The sequence below is a fragment of the Sus scrofa genome, chromosome 14 (assembly GCF_054392235.1).
Source record: "Sus scrofa isolate SSC_HxYL_T2T_F1_AM1 chromosome 14, Sscrofa_HxYL_maternal_Yorkshire_Landrace_v2.0, whole genome shotgun sequence".
Lineage (NCBI taxonomy): Eukaryota > Metazoa > Chordata > Mammalia > Artiodactyla > Suidae > Sus > Sus scrofa.
This window is the reverse complement of record NC_139396.1, coordinates 135153289-135170473: the sequence shown is the minus strand read 5'-3', so window position 1 is coordinate 135170473 and position 17185 is coordinate 135153289. Positions and strand designations below refer to the sequence as shown.

Genomic DNA, 17185 nt, shown 5'->3' with positions numbered 1-17185 from the left:
TGAACGGAAGTAAAGGATAATTACTCCCTGAGAGCAAACACAGAGCTACAGGGGAGCCCCTTCTTCTTCTCTACTTCATCAGGGCAAAGGATATAAATGTGCATATATGTGTGTGCGGTTTTAAAAAAGTAACTTCTGGAGTTCCTATTGTGACTCAGTGGTAATGAATGCAACTAGTATCCACCAAGGATGTGGGTTAGATACCTGGCCTCACTCAGTGTGTTAAGGATCCAGCATTGCCATGAGCTGTGGTGTAAGTTGCAGATGCGGCTCAGATCTGGCATTGCTATGGCTGTGGAGTAAGCTGGAAGTTGCAGCTCTGATTTGACCCCTGGCCTGGGAATTTCCATATACCACAAGTGTGGCCCTAAAGAAAAAAAGGAGAGGGGTGGGGAGGGGAAGGGAAGGGAAGGGAAGGGAACAGAAGGAAAATACTATTACAGCCAGTACTTTTTAGGCAGATTAACCCAACATTTCTTACTCTGGACCATCCACCATGAAAAAACAAATCAATACAAAAAATTCAACTTTGTTGATGCGTAAAAATAGAGGGAGGAATGTTAAACGGTCATGATATCAGGAGCAAGGAATAAGGTACTCTCCTAATACTGAAGAGGAGACCCAGAAAGCCAGTGAATAAAAGAGTAATAGCTCTACAGTTGAGGGCGAACGGAAATGATGAAATGGCTGTGTATACCTAATAGTCACCTCAGTGGTTCTCAAAGCCTGTGTGCTCTCCAACAGCACCCAGGAGAGGTCAGAAGCACAGTTATTCCTTATATCCTTAGGTATGATGCATTCCAAATAAGCCAAGATCACAAGTGCCCAGGGTCATCAACCTACATTATGTCTAGGAAGTTCTGCTTAAGGGTCACTAATTCATACAAGTAAAACTCATCACACAAATTAGCAGGTGGTAGACAAATAATAGGATAGTTATATAATGTCAAAATATTTCTCCATAAGAACCTCAATCTGATCATGAGAAAACAAAAGACTGACCAAAACAACCTCAATCTGATCATGAGAAAACAACAGACTAACCCAAATTGAGGGACACTCTATAAAATCACCAGTCTGTACTTAACAAAAAAATGTTAATGTCATGAAATGCAAGGAAAGACTAAGGAACTGTTTCAGGTTAAAGAAAACTAAAGAGACATAACTGAATGCAGTTTGTAATCTGAGATTAATTTGGGGGGCTGGAACAAAATTGATGGTAAACTCCTCTGTGCCTAACAGGGTGAGTAATAACTAACTATAACATATATCTCTTAACCCAGCATTTACTAGTTTAGAATTAAAAGGGTCAGGATAAAAGCCTTACTGACATCATTGAATTTAACTTCAAACGGGAAGCATTAAGAGAGTTTTAACACCTGCAGACATGCAGACACTTCTGCTTCCCCATGTAGCAGAAGCATGGGGAGGAAAAAAATCAAATGAAATAAATATTGCTAAAGCTCATGCATTAGATCTTGGTGATATATTTTGGATAAAATGTTGCTAGAAGTAACCTAGGGGTGAATTTAAAAGAAAAAGAATTTACTTTTTTTTTTTTTTTTTTTTAAAGTGGACATCCCATCAATGGCTCAGTGGAAACGAATCTGACTAGCATCCATCTGGCATTGCTGTAATCTGTGATGTAGGCCGCAGAAGCGGTTTGGACCCCACGTTGCTATGGCTGTGGTGTAGGCCAGCGGCTACATCTCCAATTTGACCCCTAGCCTGGAAACTCCATATGCCATGGAGGCAGCCCTAAAAAGATAATAAAGTATTCAGCTGATAAACAAATTGTCTTAACATCAATATATCCAAATTTAAAACACTCTTTACTATTCTTATCCTTTCTAGGCAAGATCTTCTCAACTTTTCTTTCTATCCCAGACTTAAATCCTCAGAATCAATTTCTACTTATCTCGCCCCCTGTCCCACCTTTTTTCTTTGAATGTTATCTAGCCAATTTCAGGTCTTCAATTTTTCCTTGGAGTCATCTATTTTATTATTTATTTATTTATTTATTTATTGTCTTTTTAGGGCCGCACTCAGAGCATACGGAAGTTCCCAGGCTAGGGGTCGAATCGGAGCTACAGCTGCCGGCCTACGTCATAGCCACAGCAACGCGGGATCCAAGCCATGTCTTCAACCTACACCACAGCTCACAGCAACGCTGGATCCTTAACTCACTGAGTGAGGCCAGGGATCGAACCCGCATTCTCATGGATACTAGTCGAGTTCACTAACAACTAAGACACGACAGCAACTCCTGAGAATCATCTATTTTAACAGATCTAACACTAGTTTTGCATTTCACTCTGGTCTAGACAAGCAACACCTCCTAACAGTGCTATTACTACTGAGATAGTCTTCTAGCTTCCTTGCCTAAATCTGTATCTGCTCCATTCTATACACTACTGTCAGAATCACTGGTCTAAAAAGACATTAGTTACTCCCCTGCTAAAAACATTTCATAGCTCTCTGTCACCTAAAGGATAGATCCAAACTTCTTTTTTTTTTTTTTTTTTTGTCTTTTGTCTTTTTTGTCTTTTGTTGTTGTTGTTGTTGCTATTTCTTGGGCCGCTCCCGAGGCATATGGAGGTTCCCAGGCTAGGGGCTGAATCGGAGCTGTAGCCACCGGCCTACTCCAGAGGCACAGCAACACAGGATCCGAGCCGCGTCTGCAACCTACACCACAGCTCACGGCAACGCCGGATCCTTAACCCACTGAGCAAGGCCAGGGACCGAACCCACAACCTCATGGTTCCTAGTCAGATTCGTTAACCACTGCGCCACGACGGGAACTCCCAAACTTCTTGGTATAGACAGCATCCACGATCCAACCAACTTACCTTTCCATCAAAGTCTTGCATCATTTACAACATAAGAAAGGCACTCTCTTATCCCTCTAAAATTTTTTAAAATTAGTTTTCTGCTAATTTTATTTCCTCAATATCTAATAGTCTTTCTCATGCACTTCATCTACTAGAATCCCGATTAAAGAGTCAACTAAAATTTTACCTTCTCTAAGACAGTTATTATCCCTTCCTCCTCTAACACCTACCCTACCTAACCCCAGTTGTAATTAATCACTCTGAAATAGCACTTCACTTCTATTTGGAACTTATTCTTTATACTTCTCTGTTATAGCTCTATATGAATAAGCTTCCCACCCCTACCCTGCGCTGTAGTTTCTTCAGGGCAGGGCCAGTTTCTTCTTCATCTTCATTTTCCAGTGGCTCATAAAGCTTGAGAGCATAAAAGAAGTTTTAAATGTTTGTTAGATTGAATACTATTGTCAGGTTAATCTTTCTTAAACCCCACTACTGTCATGGTGGTCTTTTTTTTCCCCTCAAAAACTTTCAGTGGCTCTTTATTTCCATGAAATCAAACATGAAGTTCTAGGCCTGGTTTTGAAGACACTCCAGAATTTTCTGCTACATTATACCAAGTTATTTCCCTCAACATACACTTTTTCTGCATATCTCTTCAGAGTTTCATAAACATGTGATCTGATCTTAAACTTTCCAGGCTGGAAGGATCCTTAATTCCAGTCTAGAGTTATAAACACAATTATTTAACCTACTTTAGTCCTACTTATTCTTAAAATGAATTTCAACTGTCATAGTCTTTTTTTTTTTTTTTTTTTTTTTGGCTTTTTTAGGGCCACACCTGCAGCATATGGAAGTTTCCAGGCTAGTGTCAATTCAGAGCTGCAGCTGCCAGCCGCAGCAACTCAGGATCCTAGCCATGTCTGCGGCCTGCACCACAGCTCATAGCACTGAGTGGGGCCAGGGATCAAACCATCATCTTCATGGATAGTAGTTGGGTTTGTAACCTGCTGAGACATGACAGGAATTCCATGTCATCTTCTCTTTAAAAAATATACAACTACTCCATCATATTCTACTGGAAATTCCTTAATATTTTTATATGGTCCACACCATTTGGCACTTAGATAAATACATGTTTGCATGTTACTCTCAACTACCCATTAAGATCAAAAGCTTACTGGGCTGTCTTTGTGGCTCCCTCTACCTCCCAACACATTACATAATATACAGATAATAAAGGTTTGATAAATAATTGAAACCCTACACCCACACCATCCATCTGGCTTTAAAAATAGTTTTCAAAGCAGGAAAACTTAAAAGTGATAGCCCAACTACCGTCCTACAATCCCACCACTTTCATGGTGGTATAATTTACCGGAGGAGTTTGCAAGCTCCTGCTCTAAATAAAGTTGCTGCAAATAAAGTTTTATTGAAACTTAGCCATCCTTGTTCATTACCTTTTGTCTGTGGCTGCTTTCACACTACAATGGCAGAGCTGAGTAGAGAGATCCTATGGCCCACAAAGTCTCAAATGTTTATTAACCGGTCCTTTACAGACAAAGTTTGCCAACCTTTTATTAAGAAGGAAAAGTTCAGGAGTTCCTATTCTGGCACAATGGAAACAAATCCGACTAGTAACCAGATGAGGTTGCGGGTTTGATCCCTGGGTTGGGTCAGTGGATTAAGGATCCGGCATTGCCATGAGCTGTGGTATAGGTTGCAGATGTGGCTCGGATCCTGTGTTGCTGTGGCTGTGGTGTAGGTCAGCAGCTGTAGCTCCGATTTGACCCCTAGTCTAGGAACCTCCATATGCCATGGATGCAGCCCTAAAAAGCAAAAAAAAAAAAAAAAAGAAGAAGAAGAAGAAGAAGGAGGAGGAGGAAAGGATCAGAGTTCCTGCTGTGGTGCAACAGGATCTATGGCACCCCTGCAGTGCCAGGACTCAAGTTCAATCCCCAGCCTGGCACAGTGGGTTAAAGGATCAGCACCACCGTAACTGTGGTATAGGTCGCAACTACCACTCAGATCTGATCCCTGGCCAAGGAACTCCATGTGTCACAGGGTGGCCAAAAAAAGAAAAAAAAGAAGAAGGAAAAGTTCTCTTGATAAACAAAGCATTCCTAACTTTTCAGAGGTTTATGGCTGGGGCAATATTCTCCATGACCTAGTAAGTAGCTTATTTACTGTTTTCGGTTATCTATTCGAACACACAACGCCTGATGACATGGATAATTAAGAGTTGATTATATAATCAAATGAAAAACTAAACTAATTTACACAGTGATGAAAAGCCAAGCCACTCATAATAACTTATAATATTCTTTGAGTAAGCATCTTGCTCAAGGTTGGATGGTGCTACAAGGCCTAAGCCTGTTTGAACAGACATCTGTTATAAATAAAATACTCAGCTCCCAAAGTGGAAGTAACGTTTTCCACCTATGCAACATCCTTCAGTGGGAGAATTCAAAGGACTCCATAACCAGGAAAACTGTATCATTTTAGCAAAGCAGGTAAATTGTGGTGAATTAAAACTCTGATTTTGAATCACTTGTTTATCAGCATATAAAATGACAAACCCATGTGAACAGAAAAATCTTGAGACAAATTTCTATAGCTAGTTGCAAACATCAAATCATGGGCTTGACTGGTAAATTAGTAATTGGATTCATATTTTCCCATTAACTTATTACATGATTTGGAGCTAATTATAACTTCCAAATATATATGATCTGCAATTTTCAAAAACAGGAATAATTATTTTTCTAAAGGTTAAAAGATGATTTAGCTACATGGATAAAAATCATTCAAACTCTTCAATGGAAGGTGAAAAATAAAACACGCCATGTGTGAGAGTGTGTTGTATGTTTAAACAAATTTTCATTAATCCTCCTAGGATATAATGAAGAAAACTTAGATCATTTAAAGTTCAGAACCTGATTGAAGAACCCTATTCAAGGATCAGTTTTAGGAAGGACTTCAAGTGTCCTCCTAATATTCTCTGGCATATTTTCATGCACACTGCTTCTCCAGCACATTTATCATTTGACATATGCTATTAAACCAGAGCCACATCAAAGCCTCCCTATACTGCTCAACTTCAACAAGATCCACCAGTTAAAGCTTTGAAAAGTGATATTTTCTAGTAATGCACCAATCCAAGTGCAGTGCTGGAAACCAGATATGATGGACAGCACTCTGGGACAACCAAATACACAGAACTTCCATTAGTACTGCCTTATTCCCTATGACAGAATTAAAAACAAAAACAAAAACAAAAAACAGCCAAGTAGGTTTTTCCCTCTGCTGCACTGTCCAACCCTAATTATAAAGCACTTACAGATGCAGGCTTTCTCAAAATGCAAAGGGATTGTGTATATTTGCAAAGAACAACTATTTTTTATGCTTCCAAATTCTTAATCCTGTTTGGAGCTGTCAGTGGGGGTTAATGGAAGCCTTGGATAGGAGAATTCCAATCTGGTTGGCAGATGGATAGGTTGGTTATAGCTGCATAACTATGTCTTGCCTGCAGGCACAATTCAGAACACTGTTAAAGCAATATAAAGTCTCTGTCAAGCTGAACCATTTGGATCAGTAGCAAGGAGAAATAATAATAAAAAAGAAGTTCATTTCTGGGCCTTGTGCATTTATGCTAGTATGCAGAAACTGATTAATTGTCATAGTGTGCTGGTCTTCTATACCTCAGATTTCTACTTCTGGAGTAGATTTTGCATGCTAATATAATCATTCTCCCTCTTGAGACATTAGCAAATAATCAAATGAAAAACAGGATCATAATTTACTGAGATTCGAGCAATTCTCTATGCAAATTTGACTTGTTATTGCTGCTGCCTCGTTAATCTGAATGCCTTTGACAAACTCCTTTGATTTATGAACTCATGACAACTCCAATGTGTATATATTTTGCTAGATTGACATTATCATTAAGAGTGGGTGGACTGAGCTCACATGAATGGCTGATTTTATTCGCTGGTGTCTGCTGCTCAACAGCTGAGCATCTCCTCCTCACAAAGCCCCTAAGCGTCAGGCTCTTCCCATCTTCCCGTCCATTCATCATCTCGATGTTAATTGGCCCAGGCTTTAAGCAAATTTTCAACACGATTTAAAGGCACGATGACACTGATTACTGACCCTCTGCCATACGGTGCCTATTGATTAACCTGACAGAGATGATGAGCTTGAGGGAAACTAGGTGTGTGGGGACCTCGGGGGGAAAATATATTGTCTATGCAGGCAAACACTTGTCATTACCTCACAAGCCAGAATTTGCACAGCACACATTCTTAAAACACACTACTGCTTTAACACCTAAAGCTAACACAGAATGTGCTTTTCTGTATTCAGATATTACAGATATGTCATGTCAAAGCACATGACACATTCAGTATTTAGAAGAACTCCCCAGATAGATGGCTGCCTTTCAACCAATTATGCTTGTGCTGGCTGATGTATGTATTTTAGGTTAAATGCAAAGAAAGTGCTGGGTGGCCTGGCAGAGTTGTATCATATCAGAAAAGAATTAAAACAGGAAAACAAACTAGGTTCTTGAAAATTGAGGAAGGAAGGAGTAAATTTCTGCCATTCTACCACTACCAAAATAAGCTGCCATTCTATCACTATTATAAAAGAAGTACTCAGAAAGAAAACAACTTAATTTTACGAACTTTATTTTCTATTCGTTTAAATACTACTACCTGATTCCAACTGTCAAACTGTTCCTAACACAGAAATTACCAATAACTGTTCAATTAAAATAAAACTAAGTAATATTTAAGTCTAACAAACATATCCCTTAAATTCTTGCTTGTCCATTTTCAACAACTACACACACAAAACACTGTAACTTAGGGAAATTGTGCAGGATATGTGAAGTTAAACTTCATGAGAACACCAAATGCTTCATTATTTAAGAAAAAATATTAAAGTTCATAATTAATAGTTACTGAGCACACACATTAGTAACAAACAAAAATCTGCAAATTTACAAAAGCAAAGTCATACAGTACACTATCAGGGATCAGACAAAAACCACCTTTAGACAGGGAAGGTTCTTATTTAAAACAAAGCTAAGAAAATATGTTCCCTCTGGCCACACGTCGCCTTGTTTACTTACGAGATCTGGGGGGACAGCCAATATACAGTTTTAAACACCAAGATTTTGGAGCAGCTCTAACAGTTATTTCAAAGCTAAAATAATAGAAAACTGAACAACAGCCTGGCAGTAGTCCCTATTACAGTGACACAGGCTGTAAATGTAAGAGATCAAATGTTTTTCAAGTCTAACAGCATTGGTGCCTGTTATACTGGAACATGTAGCTTACTCCCTAAAAGCCTGCCTCCTGCTCTTTTAAGATAAACAAGCTCAACTAAGCACTGAGATACTCCGATAAGAAGGATGGAAGAGCTGCACCAGGGAGTGACAAGGCAAGGACATGAAGGAGCAACTCTGCTTTTGTTAACTTTCAAGTTACAGAATACACCACACTAACTGCATTTTGATATTTTACTATTAAAAGTATAGCTAATATAGGACAGATTTCTATCAATAAATATGAGGAACAGGGAAAAAAAGCCAAAATAGTTCTCCATTCTGTGAACAGGAGAGATATTACACAGCTGTCTGAACACATTCAGCTTTGTGACTTCTTAATCAAAGGTTTGAACATCAACTTAGCAAATACTATGAGTACTACAGAAAAGAGTTTGTAATTATGTTAATATGCTCCACATCAGAAGTAATAGTCCATTTAAACTCTAAATGTTTTTTGACTCTAAAGGCTTGATTTAAAAACAAACAAAAACTTTATACCTTTCCCTTTCATGTAGATTTTTTTTTTTTACATTTTATTTTGCTTTACATCCCAATGCAGTCACCAAACCACACCTGTTTATAACAATGCGGCTTAATATTTTAAAAATTCCAATAGGCTTTCAAAGGGGGCATTTATATATTACTATGGGTGTTTTTTTTTTTTTTTTTTTTGACAGAACCAAGATGACTATCATTTGTTCAGAAAAAATGAGTTTATGCATATGTTTTCACAGTTCAAAATACACTGAAAATGTACAAAGTAGCCAAATAAGCACAGTAAAATGAATAAAAATTCACTGGGGGATTTGGGAAAGACATATATACCAACAACAACAAAACAATCTCACCTATGATAGTGAACAAAAGTATAAACAGTTTAATTTACCTCTCCTTACTTTTAAATCTACATGAATCTATAAGAATTATTTTATTCCTTTTCAAGATATTACCTCTATGCTTATGTGTTTAGGACATATCTTTTCAGGCCACAATTTTCTTTGCTGCCACATTTACAATATTTCATCAAGAGATCTTCTGCATATAGTTTTGTGTGAATTAAGAGGCAAACATTTGCTTCTGCTAATAAGGACATCTGGTTATTTTTGTAACCCAAAGACATCTGCATTCTGTAGATCTTTCTGATTTCTCAAAATGAGGTTGAGAACTATAGAAGCCTTAGGATGTACGCCAAGACCCATTCTCTCTGCGGAATAGTTATTTCTGTCATTCCTATTCCTGATTTTTTTCTGCTAAATGACCTTCATCACTTTGGATATCCTCCGTGCTTTGGTGTTCCCATTTTATTATAATTCAACAATACTGCAAAAGAAATTTAAGATTCCTTTAAAGTTGATAAACTGTAATATCCCCAATGTCTATCCATTCTGGAATGATAATAAAATGATAATAAAATATCCCAGATTGAGCGAGGTTAAGATTTGTGTTTAGGTGTATATTTCTACTCTACATTGCCCCTTATTTAATCACACTCTTTTTCCCCTCCTTATTATTAATTAAGAAATTATTATTCTCTGGGCTTATTATTCTGTGGACTTTTCCACCAATTATAGGAAGTCTTAATGAATTTTTAGGTCTTTAAAATTACAAATACCATTTCCATTCATTGACTTATAAAGATTTTTGGTTCCCAAGGGTGAAAACATGGTCCAACATAGGTCTTAAAGGGTAAGCCTTAAAGAATGGCAACTTACCAATAAGAAATCAAACATCACTCTTAATAGCCCTTCCTTTCCTCTTAAAATGCCAAGGAGACAAAAATATACTCCTTATTTGGGATACTTGAGTTTAAGCTCTAACTTTTGCTTTTACTATAAATTCTGCTTTCCCATTTTCTGCTCATCTCCACTACAGAAATTAAAATATATACACACATATGTATATGTGTGTATTATATATATAAAATGAGAGAAAATGTTTTTAAACAGAAAACAGCTAATATAACTCATTATATTATATATAATTTATATATACATTCTCATAGGTCTCCAAGTTGCCAGACACCAAGGCAGCATTGGCATAAAGGGTTTAAAATTTAAGTGAGAAGCCTTATATTTTTGAAGGATCAAAGGTTGTAAACACCAACTCAAGTCTTCAATTTTCCATTTGTTAATATTACCAAACAACAAAATAAAAACAAATTAACTCGGAGTTCTACCAGGAGTGATTTGATAAATTTATTTAAGAAGATGACTAATTTTACTACCCCAGGAACAAACATTGTATGTTTGTTGTTGTTATTGTTTTTAACAATGTTCTGTGATGTGTAACAAATTTTAAAAGATTTTTCTTTTTCTTCAATAGAAGATTATTTTTCCTAAAACAGTGCAAAAAGGTCTCTACTTAAAGGATATGTCTGTACACATATATACTCTCTAACAAAATTATTTCTTTTAAGCTGCAGTTTTAAATTATTGGACCACTAGAGAATGGTAATCTTTCATTTTGCTAAGTATATGGAATTTTGTACATTTCTAACAAATTAAATAGTTTGATTATGGTGTCATCACTTTCCAGACAATAACTGTTATTAATCTAAAGAATCACAAGAAATTATTTTCTTTTCCCAGAATTACTTGATAAGTCATTACAATTGCAAAAGAAAAAGTTTTACTATCATTTAGCAGTAGAGTTTTCTTTAGAAATATTAATGGTCTCTTATTTATTAAATTTTAAAAGTCAGAAACATTAATCTAAATGTTACAGAATTATCCTGTCTTGGATCAGCATCTCAATTTTACTTTTTAAATTTATTTATTTTTTGGCCACACCCAAGGCACGCAAAAGTTCTGAGACCTGGGATCAAACCCACACCACAGCTACAACCTGCGCCACAGCAGTAACCATGCCAGATACTTAACCCACTGCACTACCAGGGAACTCTCACCTCAATTTTAAAATGGCTTTTAAAAAATTAATCATTTAAGCATGATTTTTTTTAAATTAAAGTATAGTTGATTTATAAATGTTAGTTTCAGGAGTTCCCGTCGTGGCGCAGTGGTTAACAAATCCGACTAGGAAGCATGAGGTTGTGGGTTCGATCCCTGGCCTTGCTCAGTGGGTTAAGGATCTGGCGTTGCCGTGAGCTGTGGTGTAGGTTGCAGACACGACTTGGATCCCACATTCCTGCGGCTGTGGTGTAGGCCGGTGGCTATGGCTCCGATTCGACCCCTAGCCTGGGAACCTCAATATGCCTCGGAAGCAGCCCAAGAAATGACAAAAAGACAAAAAAATAAAATAAAATAAATGTTAGTTTCACGTGTTCAGCAAAGTGATTCAGATACATACACACAAATATATATATTCCTTTTCAGATTTTTTTTCCATTATAGGTTATTAAGATATTGAATATAGTTCTCTGTACTATACAGTAGGTCCTTACTGTTTGTTTTATATATACAGTAGTGTGTATCTTTTAATCCTAAACTCCTAATTTGTTACCCCCTCTTCCCTTCTGATAATCATAAATTTGATTTCTATATCTGTGAGTCTATTTCTGTTTTGTAAATAAGTTCATTGTATCATTTTTTTACATTCCACATAAAAGCGGGACTATTTAATTGAATAAATAATGATTAACCAATTTAGGTTGGGCTAATTTAACCGATGATCTCTAAAAATCTGTTATTAGTATCATCAAAGGCATTTTGTTGAGTTATGGAATAAAAAAAATCTCTTCACTAACTTGAGTTTGATAATGAATGATTGGTTTGCCAGATATCAAACATTACTTCTAATACCACAGTACTTGCTCTTGCAGTACAGATTCTATGAATACCATAACAGCCAACTCTGGTATTAAAGTTTGTTTTTCCACAATTCCCTCTTGTGGAAACCAATGTACCTCATGCTCCTGCAGACAATGAAGGAACAGTGGACTTCAAAAACCAGCTGCCTATCACTGACTGCTATACAAAGGATATTCTGGGTAGTGGATAGTAAAGAAAGCATAGCTATTTCTAAATGCCAGAGTTTCCAGCATCTCCTTTCCTTCTGAGTGGAATGAAGTCTGCAAGCACTGACTGGTGGGTCATTCGACCCATGAGGGCCTGGAAAGGCTTCAAGAATAACAGAGGTCATGTAATTGCCAAAAGAGCATTAGCCACTCAATCATAATGGATAATTAAATGACCTACATGATTCCTGAAATAGCTGCTCTATATTTGGTCTATTACTTGCGTCCCTCAAGATAAGCTACTCCTCTGGTCTGCCTTGACCTGCAAAAGTTGAACCTGCGTCTGAAAACTAGCTGCATGCTGCTGTCGCTTTGTAAATCCCTCCCTCCCCCCACCCACCTCCAAGTAGTCATGCCCCAGACTATGCTTTCAAGAGGACACACATAAAAAATCAATCTTGTATCCTTCTCCCTATTGTGCTCTCTGGAATACAAATGACTAAAGCAAAGAAAAAAAATTAGTAAGTTCCTGGTTTAGATCTTTGGGGGATAGAAGGAAGAAACATAAGAACTACAAAGAAGGAAAGTCATGATAAAAAATTTTTAAAGTTTTACTGAATAAGCCTCTGAAGAATTTTACATTGATTATAAAGCTAATCAGGAATTTTTTGTGGGCAGCAAGTCATTAAAACTCCAACTGTCTGAACCGCATTTTTGATGTGTAGGCTATTAGAATCTTTCCTGGCTTAGTTTTTCAATCCATACAAAATAAAATATACATGGAATCAACTGTTATATAATAGTAGTAAAAGGAGCAAGAATCTATATGCTTCAGATTTTTATCTCTCTAAATAGTTCAACAATCTCACTATAATATTTGAACAGAAATACAACCAAATAGAAGCCAGAAATGTACTGGAGAATATGCTTCTTTAGGAGAAGAAGGTCTGCCTGTGGCCCTAGAGGTAGCTGCACATCAAGCAAAAGCTACAGAAAGAGGCAAGAGACAAGTAACCAAAGACAACTCCACAATAATGGCAAGGGACAAGGGATGTGGGGGACAAAAGAGCTCACATTTAGAATACCTTGGAGGCTACTAGGATTTTTCCGTTTCCACAGGAAATTATGCAGCTCGAGGCTACTGACTACTCTGGTCTCGTAGTAGTAGTACATGAATGGCTTATTAAACCTAGAACATATCTGTTTTAGTTAACTTCTGCGTGCGGGGGGGGGGGGGGCGGTGAGGGGGAGAAGAGAACAAAATGTACTTAAATGCTGAATTTCTTCTCCAGGCTGAATGCCTTTCATCCAATAAGACATTCAAAGCAGTGACCCAGCAAATGGATTGAAAAAGCAATCTTCCGTCCCAGTGCCACATTATCATTCCTATTCAGTATTCTCCATGAGATATCTCAATCAGCTGTGTGTAAGTGACAACGCAGCCCATTGCTGGGTTAATTAAACATTTGACTTTAACACCCTCCCCGTCATTAAGCAAATAAAAACAGATAATTCAAACTGCACTTCATCCTCAGGGTACACAACACACATGTCAAAATTAAGAGAGTCCAAGGCCTCTGGGGAATTCTGTTGGGGCTATAATCAGTTTAAATCTTATCTGGTTTATCAATTATTCTATTGATTAAACCAAAGCGGTTATACACAACGCCTCTGCCACATGGGATTGATGTCAGCAGAGCAAGAAAATAACTCCAGGAGGTTCCAAACTGATTTTAAAAAAGACCAACAGACAGACCAATAATAGTCGATTATTACATACCAGTGATCCATATACTGAAGAGTTGATTCTTAGTTTCAGGCGGGTGAAGTGAACTGTTTCCAATCACTATGTTCCCCTTACCGCTGGCTTGAGTAAATTTATGTCTTGTAAGATCAACATATTTTCTACTGATTTAAACAGAAGCTAGCATGCTCAGCAGTTGAGATATTTTATAGATACAGACCCTAAACCGTAAGAAAATCTCAAACAAGGAAAACTAAAATTTTCTTCTAATCTTCCTGTCTGCACAAAACCAGGAACATGCAGGGATGAAAGGAGACATACTTGGGAACTGATTCTCCTAAAAATATACAATCATCCAGCTATTAGTGTCCTAAAACACCAAATTCTTAAAAAAGTGAATCTAAGAAATCAGAGACCTTACCAAAGATACAGAGTTGTAACTCTTTTTATTAATTCCAATAGCAAACACCTTCAAATCCATTCATAAGAATGAAAATATAAAGGTGTATCTTCATACAAAATGCTGATATTAAGTCCTAACATATGAATGTTTTAAAACACAATTTTGATACTCTCCTGCCCGATACATTGTTTAATAGCCTACAAATGTCCAGAACCCTTATCCTTAAGGCCATGCCCTACTGTATATAAGAAAAGCACTAATAAGACCTAGTAACAGCAAAAAAGGGGGGTAGGGATGGTTAAAACTACCCCATATCTTTTATTTGTGCATTCTTAGCTGTGCTCTTCAGAAACAAAATTTGTTCACTGCTATGGTGGCACTACATGTGCAACCAACCATAATTTAACTTATCTTCAGATTTTGTTTTGTTTTGTTTTCAGGCAGACTAAGTAAGAAACCTGCATTAGCATGCTATATTCTACACTCACCACTAGAATACTGAGGGTGCGATTTGTAATTGTATTCTTTTTAAGAGGTTTGTTCTCTGCAGCTGTTTTCTGCTTGCAGTGTATTTTGTGTAATCAGCACATCATCATAAATACATTGGCTGTTCCCCTGAGGGTAGCTGTCAGTGTTTAATTTACAGAACAACCTGGCCAATGTGAATTTTAACACTACAGCACTATGGCAAAGAGTTACCACACTCTGTGAAAAACAGGTTTCTATGAATTTTTATATCAAGAGCTGGTCCCAGGACAATTTAGGTTCTAGAAATACACTATTTAAAGAAGCACTTTATACCTTGTATGCAATAGACTCTTTCCCACTTACAGCCTTAGAAGAAGCCCTGAAGTAACTACCAAACCACAAGTGGGCACTACAAATTCTGGAGACAACAGGATTTAAAATCTATGATGTACCAGCAGGAGGCACTGTAATAAATGTTACCCATCTCTTAAAGCTACATGCAAAGCTATAAAAAAAACATTACCATTCCCTTAGAAGGTGTGTAAAGGCAGAAGGAGAAACCATTTTAAGATCACTCTTTGTGGAGTTCCCATATGGTGCAGCAGAAACAAATCGGACTAGGAACCATGAGGTTGCAGGTTTGATCCCTGGCCTTGCTCAGTGGATTAAGGATCTAGCACTGCTGTGAGCTGTGGTATAGGTCACAGACCAAAAAAAAAAAAAAAAAAAAAAATCACTCTTTGTGCTGAGATGAGCTGTGTCTGATATGAACACAGGCATACTGCTGCTTCCTTAGGGCTGCGTTAAAGCCAGACCTATAACTCAATGGGAAAAACACAAGAAGTTTATGGTTATTCACAGCAGTAGTCCCCCAAATTACATGCACAGTGCCTGGTACTAAGTTCTCAATAAATGTCTAATAAATAACTATAAGCTCCCTGAGGACAGGGTCTAAATCTTAATATGTGCCCAGTACTTTGTGTAGTACCTGGCAAACAGAAGGTACTCTCTATGTGAATTAAGTTGAATTGTGGCTAGCTGTGAATGGCAATGTTCTTTGTAAATCTTTAGATCTACACGGTGTAAAAATGCATTTTCTTTCTTTCTTTTCTTTTTTTGTCTTTTTGCCTTTTCTGGGGCCGCTCCCCCGACATATGGAGGTTCCCAGGCTAGAGGTCTAATCAGAGCTACAGCTGCCAGCCTACGCCATAGCCACAGCAATGAGGGATCTGAGCTTCATCTGCAACCTACACCACAGGTCACAGCAATGCTGGATCCTTAACCCACTGAGCAAGGCCAGGGATTGAACCTGCAACCTCATGATTTCTAGTCAGATTTGTTAACCACTGAGCCACGATGGGAACTCCAAAAATGCATTTTCTAAAACAGTATAATGCCCTTAAAAACAGTTATAAAGAGTGTATATCATATATTTTAGTCATTTTATTTAAAGCTCTTTGCATAGCTCAGAAATCTAAGTAGCTCAACCTTAAATCAAAAAGCAAACTAGCCTACAAAATATTGGAACATTCAAACTTCCTTCATTTTATTTTTAATAATGAAGACCATATAGAAGAGACTGAAACTTTTATATCAGAAAGGTATCCAATAGCACTTTCCTATTACTGAAGTGGTATTATAGGCACACATACACATTCTCTAAATCAAGTGATTATACATCTGCATTTTTCTGTTAGGAGCTATTTTATAAGTTAGAACGCCAGAGTTAAACTGAATCAAAGAATAGTTTATGCTGAGTTCTCCATGGCTTATTTGCTTTTAAAGTTGTACAGAATTATATTTTCATGATAGTTTACAAGAATCATTAAATTCTGACTAAGGGGTTCTTATTTTAGAAAAGGAAGAAAATCACTTTAGAGAACTTCAAACTTGCCCAAATTTGTTTTTTAGGGCCACACCCACAGCATATGGAGGTTCCCACTGAGCAAGGCCAGGGATCGAACCTGCAACCTCATGGTTCCTAGTCAGATTCGTTTTCTCTGCACCACGACAAGAACATCCCCAAATTTATAATTAAGTTCAATTTTAAATGATTAACTAGAGCAGCAGAGATCTGTAGAACTTGCTCTGAGATTTCTATAATTACAATGTTTCTCTATAATAATTTTTAAATTTTATGTAAGCATATTATATGTAGCAAAATTTGATAACACACTTATTTTAGCTGACCTCAGTATTGTGACAACCAGAAATTTTATTTAAGCACACAGCACAACATCACTACTTTCTGTGATGCTAAGACAATTCAGAAAGGTAATTTTTCCCCCATATTTATGTCATATGAAAGGCAAAATAAGAAAGAACGTGATTCACTGATTCAGTACCTTTGGATTTGTTTTCACCAATTACATTGGAAATTTTTAATTCAGTTGAATATTTGAGACTTAATACTTGATAAAAAAAACTTTATGCCTAATAAAACATATCTTAATTTTTAATAGATAACTTAATCATATTATTTTTTCTTAAATTTAGA

At 37.0% G+C, this 17185-nt stretch overlaps 1 protein-coding gene across 31 annotated transcripts in view; it reads right to left on the bottom strand.

The window, feature by feature from the left end:
* Positions 1-17185, bottom strand: part of BTRC (beta-transducin repeat containing E3 ubiquitin protein ligase) — a 188940-nt gene that overhangs the window by 97461 nt on the left and 74294 nt on the right. For 6 of the 31 annotated variants that reach the window (XM_084995228.1, XM_084995243.1, XM_084995225.1 and 3 more), the window contains exon 1: positions 7963-8168. The exons of 24 other annotated variants lie outside the window; for them this stretch is intronic. The gene's annotated coding sequence lies outside the window, so the exon portion shown is untranslated. Of the gene's footprint in view, positions 1-3669; positions 3839-7962; positions 8169-17185 lie in introns of those variants that run through there. One more of the 31 variants, XM_084995229.1, reaches the window with a different exon arrangement.